The following is a 17,020-nucleotide window of genomic DNA, read 5'->3' as shown; positions in this document are numbered from 1 at the left end:
GCTCACGGTTGCAAGAATTTTGGTATTTCTTCTGCCAGTGCCCATTATTTAAGAGGATAAAATCTCTGCCGTTACTTTTTAAAACAATGTTTGACCTTTATTCTGGTCTTTACAGTATCATTTGTTTGGAGTGATGTGTATCCCATTAGTATATGTGGATCCCCATACTAAATTCTTCCACACTTAGTGAACCACTTATAATAAAATTTTTTCTGCCACGTAGTTTCAGTTTCAGTAGCTGAACAGTGGCTGTGGTATCATAGGTAGGAATGAAATCACGTGAAGCACATAAGGACTGGAATTTAATCACTGCTGTGTCATTTTAATTCACTCCAACTGTTATGCTAGCTTGCTTCAGTATTCGAAATGATGGAAAGGAACCGACAGTTATTGCAGCTTTGCACTTGTGATGTCACAACTACAGTTTAAATGCTGAAATTGAAAAAAAAAGTGCGTAGAATAAATTTATTTGTAAATATTTTGTGGGCATGGGCAAATTTCAAGTAATGGTTCATGTCTTGCACATTATTCCAAGGTATCGCTAAATGGAAACCCAAAGTAAGGAAGAATCCATGGCAGGCTCATGTTCTACCCCCTCTGGAACACCATCGGCATTTTTTTACTCCGTGAAGGATTACAGAAGTGCCAAAATTTTCCCTAAGTTGACATCCCCGGAAGTGGAGGATCCATTACAGCTCTGTTATGGTATGTGGTTTTGGCCATTCGAAAGAAATGGTAGATCTTTATGATAACCAGAGGCTCTGACTATTACTTTTTTCTTTTTCTGACATCAAATGCCTTTGTAACAACACCTTTCAACTTTACTTCCTACATTCCCAGTTGTAATTGCTCAGTGTTTGTGTTCACTTTTTGCAACAGATGTTTTTAATATATAATTTTAAAAATTTTAGTCTGATGAATATATAGCTTGATATATTAGCAGTGTGTCATCACTGACGTCAGAAATGCGGACGTGCTCCTGTCTCTGCTCCCACTATTTTGCATAGCTGCAGTGTTTGGTACATACAGAATGCTAGCGCACCTAATCACATTTAGCCTGACCATGCTGAATTGACCACCATCATTCTTTTGCTGCTCTTCAGGTCGGTATGTGAGCTTTGAAATTTTTTGATAAGTGTATGGGCTTGAATGCTAGAAATGACCATCTTGAGTGTCAAGAACAAATCGCTGGTCCCATGTCGCATTTTTCTCTTGTTACGTGAGAGTTTTTAAAGATAAGGTACCGTATACACGCGTGTAATGGCCGCACTTCTTTTTCCGAGATTGGGGTGAAAATCAGGGGGTGCGGCGATTACATGAGAAAAAAGACAGCTAAAAAAAATTATTTGCGGTGGTACCTGCCTTTATTTCGTCCAGCCGCTCTTTTTCCTTCTTCTTTTGCGTAGTGAATCACTTTCAGCTTAAAGTGAGCGGTATAACTAACATATTTTCCCATCGAGAAAAAAGAAAATCTCCAGCTCATGAGCGCAGAACAAATCAGGGCAGCGATGCGTTCCGATTGCGAGATCGCACGTGATATGCTTCGGGCGATCGAGGAAATGGCTGTAAAACGGAGGGAACAGACTTGGATTGGATTGGATTTGCTGGCCTCACCCTTTGTAACGCGCGGGCATCGCTGCGGCTACCAGCGCCCCCTTTGTAACGGAGGTGGTGGCCGCTGCCCCCATGCTCGACTTTTTTTTTCCTCAAATATTTTGTTCTAAATTCTTATTGGCAATTCTACTTCTAACCTTACGCTTCATTTTGGCTTTCACTTGATTTTTGGGCCCCACCTGGCGGCAGTAACCACAAAACGTTCCGTATTTCTTGCACCGCACAGTAGACGGCACTGCCCAACTTCCTGAAACTCATGATGCGGCTTTCACTTAGGAAATTTTTAAAAAGTTTTTTTTCCCAATTTTCTTTCTAAAGTTCGGGGTGCGGCCATTACACACGTGTATACGGTACTTCCACATATAAAATTTGCCATGTCGTTTGCCTGTCTGTGGTGATGTTGTCCGCAGTGGATGGGGACGTTGTGCCACTGATTGTCAAGTTAATGCTTGTCTGTTACTACATCGGCTATAATTAAAATCTGGAATTAGTAAAGAGCAAAACTTGTAAGAGAGAAAGCTCAAAGGGGATGGTTTCTTTCACTGCAGGAATGTAGATGTGCGCACGCTTCTGGCTGGTGCTGTTCCTAAACCCAGCCTCACTGTTTTCAAACTTAACAATCTGTGTGGCACCTGCTGGTGAAGGCAAAAAATGAGCTTCAGAGGGCTAGGTCACTGGCACACCTTGCCAGCCTGTTGGAAACCTGTTAGCACAGCACTCATGGCACAGCGAAAGAGGGTAAAAAAAAAGTACAGGAAACAAATTCCGCAGCATTCCGTAGTACGTGTCAGCAAAGTGGCTCATTGTTTTGTAAATTTTACTCGTGTTCTAACAATCGGCACCACGGAATTTGATGCATTGCCAATCTCTATGGAATGGGATGAAAGTGATGCTGACAGTATGAGATGTATCCTTGCCAGTATTGTACCATTTTTCTGGTATTGAATATCGCCTCCTAAGCTTCCCAAGGCATAGAGCACTTGTGCAGCTCTTGTGCTCACAGCAAACATTTACACACAAACAATGAACCCCAAGCTGTGACAGTTTGGTCATAGCATATTTTAAGCTTGTACTATTAAGAATGTCATCACTAAGTGCCTGTATGAGAGCAACCTGTGATGATGAGCTTCTTTTGCCGTATTTTTTCTTAAGTAGGAATGTGGGGCTAATATCACAATTTTCACCCAAAAAACGTTTTTAAATTTTTGATGTTTTGCATCATGCATCCATTAAAGAAAGTTGTCACCAAGTATGGTTGTCGTCTGCACAGTGGAAAAATTAAAATTAATTTTTTTGCAAGATGGGGAGCACTCGACACCAAAAGTGCCTATGAGCACTGATTCCAAGATGCAGCCTCATAGCGGGCAAGATGCTGAACATAGTGTATCCCAATGTTGGAATGCTTATTTGTCGCTCCCTGCAGTCAGAAAGGGGCTGCTATCGAGTGTACAGCTGACAGCAAAAAGAAAAACAGAAAGAGGAGGCAAATTTTGGGTCATACGTGGCAACAGTGGATTGGCTGGTAAACCGAAATAAAAGCTAGGTTTCACTAAAATGGAGCAGATATCTTCGAATACTCGTCTTGCAAAACTGGGAGCCTAGCTAACTGAAGTGCTCGACAAGTGGAGCCTAGACGAAGAGGCATGCCCAGCAACCACAGAGCAAGAAACCTTTAGGAATGGAAACTTCGCTGTTTGCGGTGACCAGAAAAGGTCACAGGCCCGCGGCGCCACTATCATGCAGCGCCTGTTGGCGGAGAAAGAAATTACCGCTTTTTCGGAAGGCAACCAGTCCAGGCTTCTTTGGATGGTCAAGGATTACCTCGTCTCCAAGCTCACTGTAGTACTTATCACATTTCATCATCTTGCTTGTGAAATGTTTCTCGCAGACATAATCTCTTGATGTGTGCTGATGGCCGCCCCCAGGAATTGCCACAGCCTATGCTTGCAGACGCTCAGGATCATTCGGTGCCTTGAATATGCTCACCCTCTCCTTGCAACACTTGTAATTGCTTTTGGAATTTTGAACGGAACACTTGCGTCCCATCTTAGTCTAGCAAATTCCGAAGAAGGCCACACTGCGCGTATAGATAATAGGGAAAAGGTGGTATATCCCTGTTCGACCAGCAAAGCCTCTTCAAACACATTTATTCATTACAGCATTTGCACAGTGTACTAAAGATGCTCAGGTGCTTTACCGTTCATTGCAGCAGTCGAAGCAGACGTGTGGGGATGGTCACACAGCCTTTCTGTGATCTCCACACATGCTAAAAGCTCATCACAGTGAGCGAGCAGATATACCCGATAGCAAGGAAAGTACACGCATGCATGAAGCATGCCTGGCACGAAAGTGCTGCCAGCCTCGGCACCACACCACACTTTATGATGGCAGATGGCGCAGCAATTCAGTTTTGAGTTTTGTGACGCTCCACCACGAAATGCAGATCCCATAAACTTTTGTGGTTGACAGTACAGTTTATTGGCTATTTACCTATGTGTATATGCACAGTGTATATGCAGTATTTACTTATGTGCATATGCACTGTGCACAGTGCACAGTGTATATGTAATAAGGGAGTAATTACTCATTGCATCCACCCAAGCGCAGCCATACGGCTACAAAGTACAGTGTATATTGACACAGTGTAAAATAATCACTGCAAAAGACAAAGCCACCTTTTTTATCTGGCATTTAGGTGAGTTATGCCACTTGCCTGCTGTTGATCTGCTTCATAACTTTTGTAAAAAATTACCAGGTTCACTGCACAACTCACACCTCACAACGCACTTTGTGCAAGAAATGGATATAATTTGCCAGCATAAGAAACAGCAGTAAAGCACCCTACAATAGGGAACTGTTGCGAATGGTGCCTCAAGTCCATGGTTTCATTTCTATAAGCATTTTTATATGAAACTCATACATAATTTTCTTTTGGCTTTCTGTAACTATGTCTAGGGCACAGTCAGGTTTTCTTCTCAGGATTTGAGTATACGAATAGATAAATGTCTGACCTGAATTTTGCTTGAAATGTATTGGACACGATAGCATAGCAGCTTATGCACCTGAAAACTTTATGTAACTAATGTATTTGCACATACTGCAGTGCACCATTTGCAAAAAATTAAGGAACAAGGTTAGTATATTAGCCATGTAGCACAGCACTATATGCTACCTCCGTGCTGCAAACCTTTGAAATGGAAAGAGTACTGTTTTCCTCACATTTTAAGACCTTCTAGCTCTTTAGGGCTGCCATTTAAGGATCCACGAAGCGTCTGAGAAGCAAACCTTGTTACCTGGTAAAGATAGTGTGTATGGAGTAGACGCGGGGCCGAGTGAGTCGCCGCGACTAGGTGGTTTGGTTACGGTCGCTGTCGCTGGGCGCAGCTCTCCGGCAGTGAGCTAAGCTAGCTGGCGGAAGCTTGCCCCCTCACTCTCTTTAGTACATATACCTTGTGTGGCGTTTGGCGCCTTCGCAGTGTTGCTGGCGTCGCGCTTCTGAGGAAGGGCGTCCGCGTAGCGCTCAACGCTCCTTTTACACTGGCGAAGCTGCACTCTTCATTACAATACTTTGCGCGTAATATCAGCACGCAGCACCTGTAGCATGGATTGATAGGGCGAATATTTGCCCAGACGAAGACAAGTGCACTTGTCGAAACGTTTGCTCGACCTGCGACAACGACCTGCAAACTGAGGCGTCCCCGCTTTACCCTTGTTCAGTGCTCCTTCACACAGTGTAAACCATCTTCCTCTCGTTCTACCTGGATCGTTATTATCGAGCCGCTTGACTGATGGCACAGTGCCCGCTGTAGAGTGGTAACATCAGTAACTCGTTGCTGGATGCAACCTTGAAGTGCCACACAAAATCATGTTCGGAACCTGAACTCGCGCCCTTGCTGAAGTCCCTGGCCACGCGCGCATGGTCGAGTTCAGCGTGAGGTTCAATGCAACTTGAAAAACAACTTTTTTTAATATGTTTTGGAGCATTTACGTATTCATACGCATTCGCTAATATGCTAGAGGTAGGTATACTCCTTACTCAACTTTCCCGCATTCGGTTCGACGTTACTCCTGTGCGTTAAGCGGCTACAAATGCGGCAATGGCGTATTCGATTCAATATTTATGTAGCAATAGCGGCACTTGGAATGTAATGTAAGATCTATATGATGCAAGGTAAACTAGATGTCGTCAAACGAGAAATGGACAGATTGAACATTGATATCTTGGGTATCAGCGAGCTCAAGTAGACCGGAATGGGGGAATTTAACTCCGGCGACCATTATGTCTTTTATTGTGGGCATGAATCCAAGAGAAGGAATGGGGTCGCTCTCATAGTAAACAGAATGGGCAAAGCAGTGCTAGGGTACAACCCCAAAAACGACCGAATGATTTCACTTCTGATCTAAGGTCACCCTTTCAACATAACAGTTATCCAAGTCTATGCACCAACCACTACTGCTGAAGAAGCTGACGTTGACAGAATTTATGCTGACCTGCAATGTTTTTTAGACCGCACTCCATCATCAGACATCCTTTTTCTCATAGGAGACTGGAATGCTAAGGTGGGGTGTAGAATTACAGGCAAGTTCGGTCTTGGTGAGCCAAATGAAGCTGGGCAGAGGCTAGTATAGTTTTGTCAAGAAAACAACCTGACCATAGCGAATACTCATTTTTCAACAGCACAAGAGGCACCTGTACACATGGACTTCATCAGACGGTCTGTACAGGAATCAGATTGATTATATTCTTGACCGGCAGAGATGGAGAAGCACTATACAAACAGTAAAAACAAGGCCTGGGGCCGATTGTGGCACCGATCATCAGCTTCTTGTTGCCAAATTTAAGCTTCGATTGAGGAAAACGCAGAAAGCTAGAAGGCCTTTCAGGCATAATCTGGATCAGGTTCCATTAGAATATGCTGTGGAAGTCAGGAATCGATTTCAAGAATTAGATCTAGAAGACAAAGAGCCCGAAGAGATGTGGACTGATGTTCGTGATATAATACAAGAAGTTACTAAGGTAGTTCCAAAGCAAAAGAAATGCAAGATTTGCAAACTGGTTATCTGAAAAGCCTTTGCAAATAGCTGAGGAAAGGAGGATGGCAAAAGTTATGGGGGAAAGAGAAAGATACAAGGTTCTTAATGCGGATTTTCAGAAAATAGCAAGAAGAGAGAAGAATGCCTTCCTGAACATACAGTGCCAAGCAGTTGAGGACAACAGCCAATTGAGGAACATAAGAGCTCTGTATAAGACAATCAAAGATATCAAAAGAAGCTTCTGTGCTAAGCTGGGTGTGATAAAGGACAAACGAAGCAGGGACCTCACTGAAGCCTCTGAGATAAAGAGGTGGCAGGAATACACAGAAGAACTGTACAAGAAGGACCGGGATGTGCAAACACAACATAAGACTGTTGTGATTACTGATCTCGAGCCGGGCATCCTGAAGAGTGAAGTTGAAGGGGCCTTAGCCAACCTTGCTAAGAACAAAGATAGTGGAATTGATGGCGTTTCAGCTGAGTTGCTTCAAAACCTCAACCATGACGATGCTATTAATGTTCTGTATACATGTCAGAAAATTTGGACAACCCTGCAGTGGTCACAGGATTGGAGGAGGTCAATTTACATCCCCAGTCCAAAGAAAGGCAGTGCCAACTACCGCACGATCGCGCTTATTTCGCATGCTAGCAAGGTGATGTTAAAAATCCTCCAAGGTAGGCTGCAGCAGTGAGTGGATTGGGAGCTTCCGGACGTGCAAGCTGGGTTTTGCAAGGGCAGAGGAACTGGAGACCATGGAAAAAGCGAGAGTTCTAGAAACCCATCTATTTCTGCTTTATTGAATATGCAAAGGCGTTTGACTGCGTAGATCACAGCAGATTGTGGCAAGCTCTCCAAGAGATGGGAGTTCCAATTCACCTCATCTGTGTCCTCAGGAACCTGTGTGAAGGGCAAGAGGCCACAGTCAGAACTGGACATGGTCTTACTGATTGGTTTCCGATTGAAAAAGGAGTGAAACAAGGTTGCATACTGTCGCCCTGCATATTTAACCTATATGCTGAGTGCGTCATGAGGAAGGCCGGTCTGGACGAGTCTTCAGCTGGAGTGAAGATTGCTGGAAAACGTATCAACAACCTTAGATATGCGGATGATACCACTTTAATGGCAGAAAGTGGAGTGGAACTCATGAGTCTTCTGATGCGCGTACAAGAAGAGAATGAGAAGTTTGGGCTTAAGCTAAACATGAAAAAGACAAAGATCATGGTGTCTTGCCCTATCAAGACCTGGAGCATAAAGGGACAAGAAGTGGAAGCTGTGACAGATTTTTTCTTCTTGGGCTCCAAGATTACCCCGGAAGGAGACTGCAGCCATAAAATTAGGAGACTCCTGCTTCTGGGAAAGAGAGCCATGACTAGCCTTGACCGCCTAGTAAAGAGCAGAGACATTACACTGCCAACCAAGATCCATATAACTCGTGCTATGGTCTTTCCAGTTGTGATTTATGGATGCGAGAGTTAGACTGTAAAGAAGGCTGACCGCTGAAAAATTGATGCTTTTGAATTGTGGTGCTGGCGGAGACTTGAGAGTTCCTTGGATGGCCAGAAGATCAAATCAGTCGATATTGTCGACCATAAACCCTGACTGCTGATTGGAGGGTCAAATTCTAAAGTTTAAGCTCAGCTACTTTGGTCTTCTGATGAGAAGAGAGGAGTCGCTGGAGAAAAATTTGATGTTGGGAAAGGCTGAGGGTCACCGCCGGAGAAGGGGTAGGCAGCGAACGCGATGGTTAGATGGCATCCTCGAGGCGTTGCAGATGAAGTTATGTGATGTTAGGAAGATAGTGAGAGGCCGGAAAGAGTGGCGTGATATGGTCCATATAGGGTCACGAAGAGTCGGACACGACTGAACTGAACTGAGCGGCACTTGAAACCGAGGGAAATATTGCCCAGTTTTTCTCTCCTCAGGCTCGACGAAGCGTCATAGCCGAAGACTGTGGAATCGTGAGAAGAGCCACATCGTAATTTTTGAAAACCGTTACCCATCTTACTCCGAACAGGAGAACGGCACGTGTTTTGCAACTACAGGAGCTGCGTACTGATATTAAATGCGTAAGGTGTTCTAACAAAGAGTGCATGGTGCCCGGCACCAGCCAAAATGATCGTTAAGCGAGTTTTGCTGCTACCAGCGCCCTTTGGAGCGCAGTGCTCCTCTATGACTGCGCTTCGAAGGCGCGAAAGCAGAGCGCACATGTTACCCACTTACATTTTATCACCACAAGAAAGATAGCGAGGGAGAATTACGTGGAGAGGCAAAAAACACCGACCAAGAAAAGAAATATACTTGACGTTCAAGTATATATTACGTCAGCCACTTTATACTCGCTGCCGGTCTCAAATTTTCCAATTGCCGGGGTTCGCCCCTGGCTCGTTTCGATACCAAACTTTTTCAAAGAATTCCTTTTATTGGTGGTCCCATCGGGGCCCGGGATTGATTTAGTTTTCAGTCTTACAATTTCTGCCCTCACTTCTGCCTCCGTGATTGGGGCGTCAAGCGCCTTTTTGGGCGCCTCACCGCGGTTCGGGAGGGGGAACGCTCGTTTTCCGCAATGCAACGCCTTTACTAACTTATTCATAAACGCAGCGTCGTCTCCTTCAAATTTCCCTAACCTCATACGTAGGGAAGTTGCTGGAGCACGCACTCCAGACGAGATTAACGGGCTTCATTGAGCAAAACGACTTGTGGCCGCACGAGATGGTCGCTTTCCGACCACACTTGTGCACGTAGTACGTAATGCTTCGATTAAAGCATGATATTGCTACGGGTCGACTCATCGAAGATCAGGCAGACTTGACGCGTGCTCGAGGCCCAAATCCTGGGCATAGGTCTCTGTTTTGACGTCCGGTGCTTGTGTCGCGTTGTACCAGTCTTCTACGTGATGTGCAGGCCTCCTGTCACGTATCAGTATCATAGACTCGCGATCGAAAGACGTCAAACTGATCCTGGGCCTAGACTGGGCCTGGAGTAGGGGAGCGAACGTACAGCTACATGAAAGACTTCTTATATCGGAAAGAAAAGCTTGCATGAGATTTCAAACTTTAGAATCTCCCACGATAGAGTTAAGCAGAGGCACGCCGCAGAGCTATTATCTTTCCTATTCAACGTGGCGATGAGAGGCCTCCCGGAAACTTAACCAAATCAAGGGGTTAAATTTTAGCATGAATGCGGATGATATCAACCTCTAGATTAGTCAGGGGAGCGATGCGAGTACTGAGGAACGCCTGCAGGCAGTGACCGACATCATTGTCGATTACGCGGCTGAAAGGGGACTTTTCTGTTCACTGCAAAAATAAGAGTTGTTCGTATATAACCCAAAATACCTCCGCTGCAAGAATAGCGGAGAGTTTCATATTCAGGCAGAGGGCAAACTAGTGCCAAAAGTAGATCAGATCAGGATCCTGAGGATGGTCATCCGATATCACGGGTATAACGGAGAAGTCCTGTAGAAATTAGAAAGTTACGCGATGAAAACCCACGGGCTCTTGAGAAGGGTCGCCACTAAAGGAACAGACCTCAAGGAGCGAAACCTACTAAAACTAATCCAGCCGTACGTAATAAACAATCAGTTACGTGATGCTCTACCTCGACATCAATGCCGGAGAAGAAAAAAAATTGGCAGTGGCTTAGCTCTCGTTAAGCCTGGTAAATTGCATTGGCAATGGCCGCATGGTTACACTTGTGTGTTCGCTTGTGGCGTAGCTTGTGTTGTTCGGTAGTTTGGCTATAGAGTAACACATGGCGCACAATGGTTACGACTATTCTTCCGGCGATTCTTCAGCGCGCTGTCTTCGCTTGGTGGCATTGCGGCGTTCTTGTGCAGTCATGTGTTCATCAGTAGCCGATGAGGTGGAAGCACTTGGAGAGCTAGAACGTAGTCGCCAAGCTTCATCTTGTGCACGAAGCTTAGCACGATGTTCTTCCACTGTGTCTTGTGCACGTTGTCGCTTCCTTGCCGCAGCTTGTCGTCGACACCTCTCTTTAGCAGCCTGCATGGCAAAGCAGTCACGGCGAGGCTGAAGCAAGCGGCGCCACTGCAGTGCGCGGGGCTTTAGCGCGGCGCGCCGACGGTGCCGCCGTCTGGCGGAGCTCGGCTGAAGCGGTTGCTCGGCTGTTCAAGGTCAAGCGTGGCGTCCGCCGGGGATACGGGATGGCTCGAAACCTGGCGCAGTATTGCTATCGCATAAAAAATACATTGCCTGATCCAAAGATGCGTTAAGAAGGTGCTAGGACTGCCCATGGGCACTTCAAGCGAATGACTGCTCGAATTCGGGGTGCACAACACGTAGGCAGAATTGGCGGTGGCAGTGCGAGTCTTCCAGTTAGAGAAACTAAGCACGGCCGAGGCGAACAGGGTGATCCTTGCAAAAGTAGGACTCAACCCAGACAGAGGGATCAAGGTCACATTTTTTTTTTCACAAGGTCACAATTCACTCAGGTCACAATTATTAGGGAAAGCAGGAACGCCTTGGAAGTCCGCCCCCCTCTTCCCTAGAAACATGCATCCAAAATTTATCGTGGAAAGAAGGGCCAAACGAGCCGAAGCGAACGAAGTAGTTTATGTCGGTGCTGCGAGTGGCAAAACAGTGCGGCGGTTTACATCAGTAGTCGATGGCCGAGGGGCGCCGGTATCCGCGCCAGCCATCAGAGGCCGCAACATAGAGACTGCGGAGGAAGTGCGGTAGCGTTAGCTTGCGTATGAACGGAAGCGACAGCAAAACTGCCATCCAAAATTTTGGAAAGGGGAGGATATCACCGGAGGCAGCCAAAATCCGCACTCAAAGAACGCTGAATAGGAAAATTCAGTTAATTTGAACACCCGCGCAGGCTGCCGTCCCTGGTACCCTGGTAACGAGGCGGCTCACGACCTAGCCCGAGCTATACCCGAGCACTCTACTTCCGGGTAGCCGTCGAGCTCCCCGCAGTCTGGGCATACGACGAGCGTCTGCAAAACTATGAGGAAGTCATCGACCATTATAAATTGGAACGTAGACTGGTACCCCCGCCAGATGTTAGCCTAAATAATAGAGAAGCTGTCGTGTGGAGGCGGCTACAAACGAATACCTTCATGAACCCGGTCTGGGCATTTCACGCTCTACAGGGACAATGACCAGTGCAAACACTGGGGCGAGAGGGACCCTCGACCACAATTTGGGAGTGCCCACAATCTTCAGGGATAGGACAAAATATAACAAGTAGAGAGCCTGGGATACCCTGCTGCGAAGCGCGGACCCTGCGACCTAGCGACGCATTGTCCACCTTGCGCAAGAGGCCGCAACAAGCCAAGGGTTACCTGCCAGCCTCTAATCTGCGGGCGCACAATCCACCGTAGCACGACTCCCTGTGATCCCCGACCTGCGTGCCGGGGGCGGGAAAAAGGACGCCCTTTTCCGATGGAAACAATTAGAGCACTGGAGAATCTGCATTGGAGTAATGCAATGGCACGGATGCTGCCTTTGGTTGCTTCTGGTTGCTTCTAGTTGCTTTATTTACTTCTTGTTTACCCATTTTAGTCTTATGTACTTTCTAATTGCGCGCTAATTCCTTCCTATGCTTTTTTTCAGCTCTACTTCCGGTTGCATGATGTCACATCCTTTGCGTCACATTAATTCACTTCTTGTTTACCCATTTCAGTCTTTGGTAATTTCAACTTGCGCGCGAATCCCTTCCTATGCCTTTTTTTTGGCTTGACTTCAGGTTATTGCATGACGTCAAATTCTTGACATCACGTTAATTGACTGATTTAATTACCTATTTTAGTATTTGATACATTCAAATGTGGCGCCAAGCCATTGGCTGGGACCATTTTCGCCTTTACGTTTACATTTTCTGCCTCTAAATAATTACCTAATTAACTTATTGGCGTAATTATCTTTTCGGACACATTACGCCACGCTCTATCGATTGACACCACTCATTAACCTCTAGCACAACTGCTGCGGACACGATTTTGCTGACGCGGTCTGCGGACACAAATCTGTGAACATAGCGAAGTAATGCTTTCGCATTAATAAAAGTTGTCCAACCAACCAACCAACTCCCTGCCAGTGTGCAGCGGCCACCGACGGCGACCACCACGCCGCCGCTCGGTCCCGCGTCTGCTCCGCCAGCCGGCGGGGCTCATCTATGGTGGCTAGATATAGCTGCTCGGTGACTTTTGGTAAAGACGGTACGTCTAGCGTGTGTTCGCAACGCACAACGCACCAAGACTAGGTACAGCGTACCCCGAAAGCTCTGTCAGGTGGCTCTGAATGCATCCAGCTCCTCAAAGTGACGTCACAACGAACGACAAGGGCGAGGTTTCTCTCTGCTTTCTTCCTCTGCAGCAGTCGCGCTGGATATTTGAATTGCGCGTTTTCACTCGGGCACCCAGGGTCTTTCTGAGGGAGCGGAAGGGCCTCTACATCGACGGCAATTAAGTTATTTTAAACTTTGATTGCGCCGGTGTTATGCATAACCAAAAAATAACTTGACAGACGCGACGAACAAATAATCTAGATATAAAAAACCTAGAGTATTAGCAAGTTTCAAAACCGCCTCAGTGTCCCTATTCTAAGGTATGTGCTTTACCACAAATGAGGGCACAGAAGGGGAGCCAGATGTGCCAGAAAAACTTCATTTCCATATGGAGTTGTTGAATCATTGTTGGTGGTGCAAGCACCAAAGGAGCAAAACGAGATTGTAGCCGAAGAACCATACAGAACAACAGAGGCCATACATAGTATTATGCTTCATTTTTCTGTCTGCCTTTTTTAATGCTTTTGTATTAGCGCCAAGAAAATGGGTCGACAGTCCATTGACAACTAGCAAAGTAGCAACCAGAAAATTAAAGGTTAATGTGCTTTTCACTGAATATTTAGCTAACGAAAAAAAAAGAATCTCTTAGCAAGAGTTGTCACACTAAGCCATCACAATGGCACTTTATTTGCATGAGTTATGACAAAAATTCAATCCTGATATGTATACAGGACCTGCATTTCTTAACATACCACATAAAGACCACTGGAGGGTATGCAGTATGGGTGGAACTAGATCCCGTGTGATGGCTGAGCCGGAGGCGGAAAAAACTTTATTTAATTAGAATAATGTAGACACTCTCAGGAGGACCCCTTAGTCCAGGAGCCCTCTGGCTGTTCCTTCTAGCTTGGCTCGCTCGACCAGCTGTAACTGATCTGCGGGTTGCGTGGCTAGAAGGTGTGGAAAACCAGTTTCCTCCCCCCTTCGCCGCGACCGACCACCACCACCCGAACGAGCTTCATGGCAGCGCCGGCTGGGAGAGGAGGTAAATACCTCCCCTTGGGGGAAGGAGACCAGCGATGGGAGCGCCACCAAGACGTCTACGCGGGTTCCCGCGAGAAGACGAGATGAAGATCCTGGATCCAGCCGGCAGCGAGAGCGGTCGTCTCCCGCCGCCTCTCCCGGCAAATGCCGGGGGATAGCGGGCACGGAGTACGCTGCGCACACGGGAGGACCCGTCGTGCACGACCGCCCATCTTCTGGTTCCCAACGGCGAAGCGACCGGTAAATACCGCACGCTCTCGCCGCCTCCCGCGGCAAACGCCGTGGTATGGCTTGGTCCGAAGAATGCGGCGCGCACGGGAGATCCCGGCCGCCATATTCACGGCGCGTGCAAATGTCCGCCGCCGAAATCGCACCCCCATTTCCCAGCCGGTGAGTCAAAAGCCCTTCTTACGTAGCCTTGCCTTTCCAAGGAAAACCTTGTTGATGTATAGCTAGCCGGCATGCTCTGTATTATTTGCAAGTGCAATAAATAGCATTCGAGTATTAACTATGTGTCGTCCCCGTCCTTTGTTCCCTTTGTTCCCTCCGCGGGTCGCTAGCGAGGACGCTGCACCTGCGGAGTAGGAGCGGGGCGGAAGACCGTCCCCCTCATACCCCCACAATGGCGCATCAACGTGGTTCTCTCGTGCAGAAGCACTTGAGCTAGTTACCCCTCCCTAGGGACAAAGGACGATAGTCAGTTCGCGGCGTGGAGTGCCTGCCCGGACTTTTAACATTAGGCCTGACCCGACATCGCTATGCTAGCAAGGCTAATATGCTTTCTTGACGGCGAGGTGGGAGGAGTTGCAGCGAGAACAAATGGTCGTGCGTGTATTTGTGTGTGTATGTGTGCGTGTGTTTATGTGTGTGGAGCAGTTTTATTTGTGTGTGTGTGTGTGTGTGTGTGTGTGCGTGTGTTTATGGGTGTGGAGCATTTTTATTTGTGTGTGCGTGTGTGTTTGTGTGTGCCGACTTCCGAGGCCTTTGAGAGGTACAGCCAGGAGGTCCGTACCTGGAGCACGAGACCGAGCCGTCCACGGAGAACAGCACGCCGGAAGCGAGTGAGTGCCTCAGCCGGGACGGTGGCCCTACTTTTCTTGTATATAGTTGTAATATTTCCTCTTCTGTCTCTTTGGCTCTGGGAGCCAGGTGCCGCAATCGGCTGACTGGTATTGCAGCCGTGATTGCCGGAAAGCACCGGGGCGCTCCGACACCGCTGGACGCGGTGGGCGCCGTTCGCTCAGAAGTTGCCTTTGGATGGCAGCGAGCGAGTAGGGCCACCCTGGGTTCCTTGGCGGAGATGCACATCCTCGCGGCGCTGCGTTCTAGCTATTGTCCTTAGCGCTAGAGCGAGTAGGCTTAAGGCTCTTTTTGGGAGCTGCCTGTCGCACATCGGAGGACAGGCTAACCGTGGCATACAGCATGCGCAAATGCGGTTTGCTTGTTTTATATTGACCTCGCTGTAGCCGAACATCTCGCTGAATTAGAGAAAGCTAACTTCGTTCAAATGAACTTGGTATTTTTGGGCTGAGAAGGAGAATCGGAAATTTAGTGGAACCAGATTATTATGCCGGCAAACGAACCGCGGATGCCCGTGCTTCGTTCGGATTAACGGAACGCAGTGCGGTGCCGGATAAAACTGTTTGGCACTCGCATTGGCCCGCATTGTACCAAATGGTCATTTTGCTCAATTTATTCAACCTTTTTGGAGATCCGGAGGGTTGTGCAGATATCAAGTGAAGCCGCCTGGACCTGCTGCCATTGTTTACGTTCCTGCCTGCTGCCCTGCGGCCGTGAATCACCGAAGCTCGGAGTCTCACGGAGCCAGTCCGGCTTGACGGGAGAGGAGGCCAACCCCTACCTGCCAACAAAGTCCCGCCAGCGGGAACAACACCCTCCCGTCACGCTGGCTTCTGGGACCCGCCGATGGACAGCGGGGGCCCCTTCACCTTGCTGCTTGTCGGATTACACCAACGTTTGGATCGCCCTGCTAAGCCTGGTGTTTACCTCGCGGATGGCGTCCAAGGAGCAGCTCTCTACAACCATGGGTGAACATTTAAGGAGGGAGGGATGTGGAAAACCAGTTTCCTCCCCCCTTCGCCGCGACCGACCACCACCACCCGAACGAGCTTCATGGCAGCGCCGGCTGGGAGAGGAGGTAAATACCTCCCCTTGGGGGAAGGAGACCAGCGATGGGAGCGCCACCAAGACGTCTACGCGGGTTCCCGCGAGAAGACGAGATGAAGATCCTGGATCCAGCCGGCAGCGAGAGCGGTCGTCTCCCGCCGCCTCTCCCGGCAAATGCCGGGGGATAGCGGGCACGGAGTACGCTGCGCACACGGGAGGACCCGTCGTGCACGACCGCCCATCTTCTGGTTCCCAACGGCGAAGCGACCGGTAAATACCGCACGCTCTCGCCGCCTCCCGCGGCAAACGCCGTGGTATGGCTTTGTCCGAAGAATGCGGCGCGCACGGGAGATCCCGGCCGCCATATTCACGGCGCGTTCAAATGTCCGCCGCCGAAATCGCACCCCCATTCCCCAGCCGGTGAGTCAAAAGCCCTTCTTACGTAGCCTTGCCCTTCCAAGGAAAACCTTGTTGATGTATAGCTAGCCGGCATGCTCTGCATTATTTGCAAGTGCAATAAATAGCATTCGAGTATTACCGATGTGTCGCCCCCGTCCTTTGTCCCCTTTGTTCCCCTCCGCGGGTCGCTAGCGAGGACGCTGCACCTGCGGAGTAGGAGCGGGGCGGAAGACCGTCCCCCCTCATAAAACTACCACAAAGGGCGGCCTCCCAGGAGGAGGGGGTGGGGTTTTTGATTGGACGAACGCGGATGGGATGCGGGCATTCCCATAAGTAATGGTAGAGAGTGGGTGGGGTGGCGTTGCATGTGGTGCAGTATGCTGGGAAGTTCGTGGGGTGAGAGATGGGGGCAAATTGAGGATGATGGGAACTATTGTGTCTGGAGTTGCCCCCAGTACGTGCTGTCGATATGAGTGAGCGTGTGATGTGGTGGCAGGTACGTGACGCGGTAACGATTATAGTGGTGAACAATTGTAGTGTAGTCAAGAGGTT

The sequence above is a fragment of the Amblyomma maculatum genome, chromosome 8, assembly GCF_055883805.1.
Source record: "Amblyomma maculatum isolate TAMU_Amacu chromosome 8, ASM5588380v1, whole genome shotgun sequence".
Lineage (NCBI taxonomy): Eukaryota > Metazoa > Arthropoda > Arachnida > Ixodida > Ixodidae > Amblyomma > Amblyomma maculatum.
Note: the sequence above shows the minus strand (reverse complement) of the source record.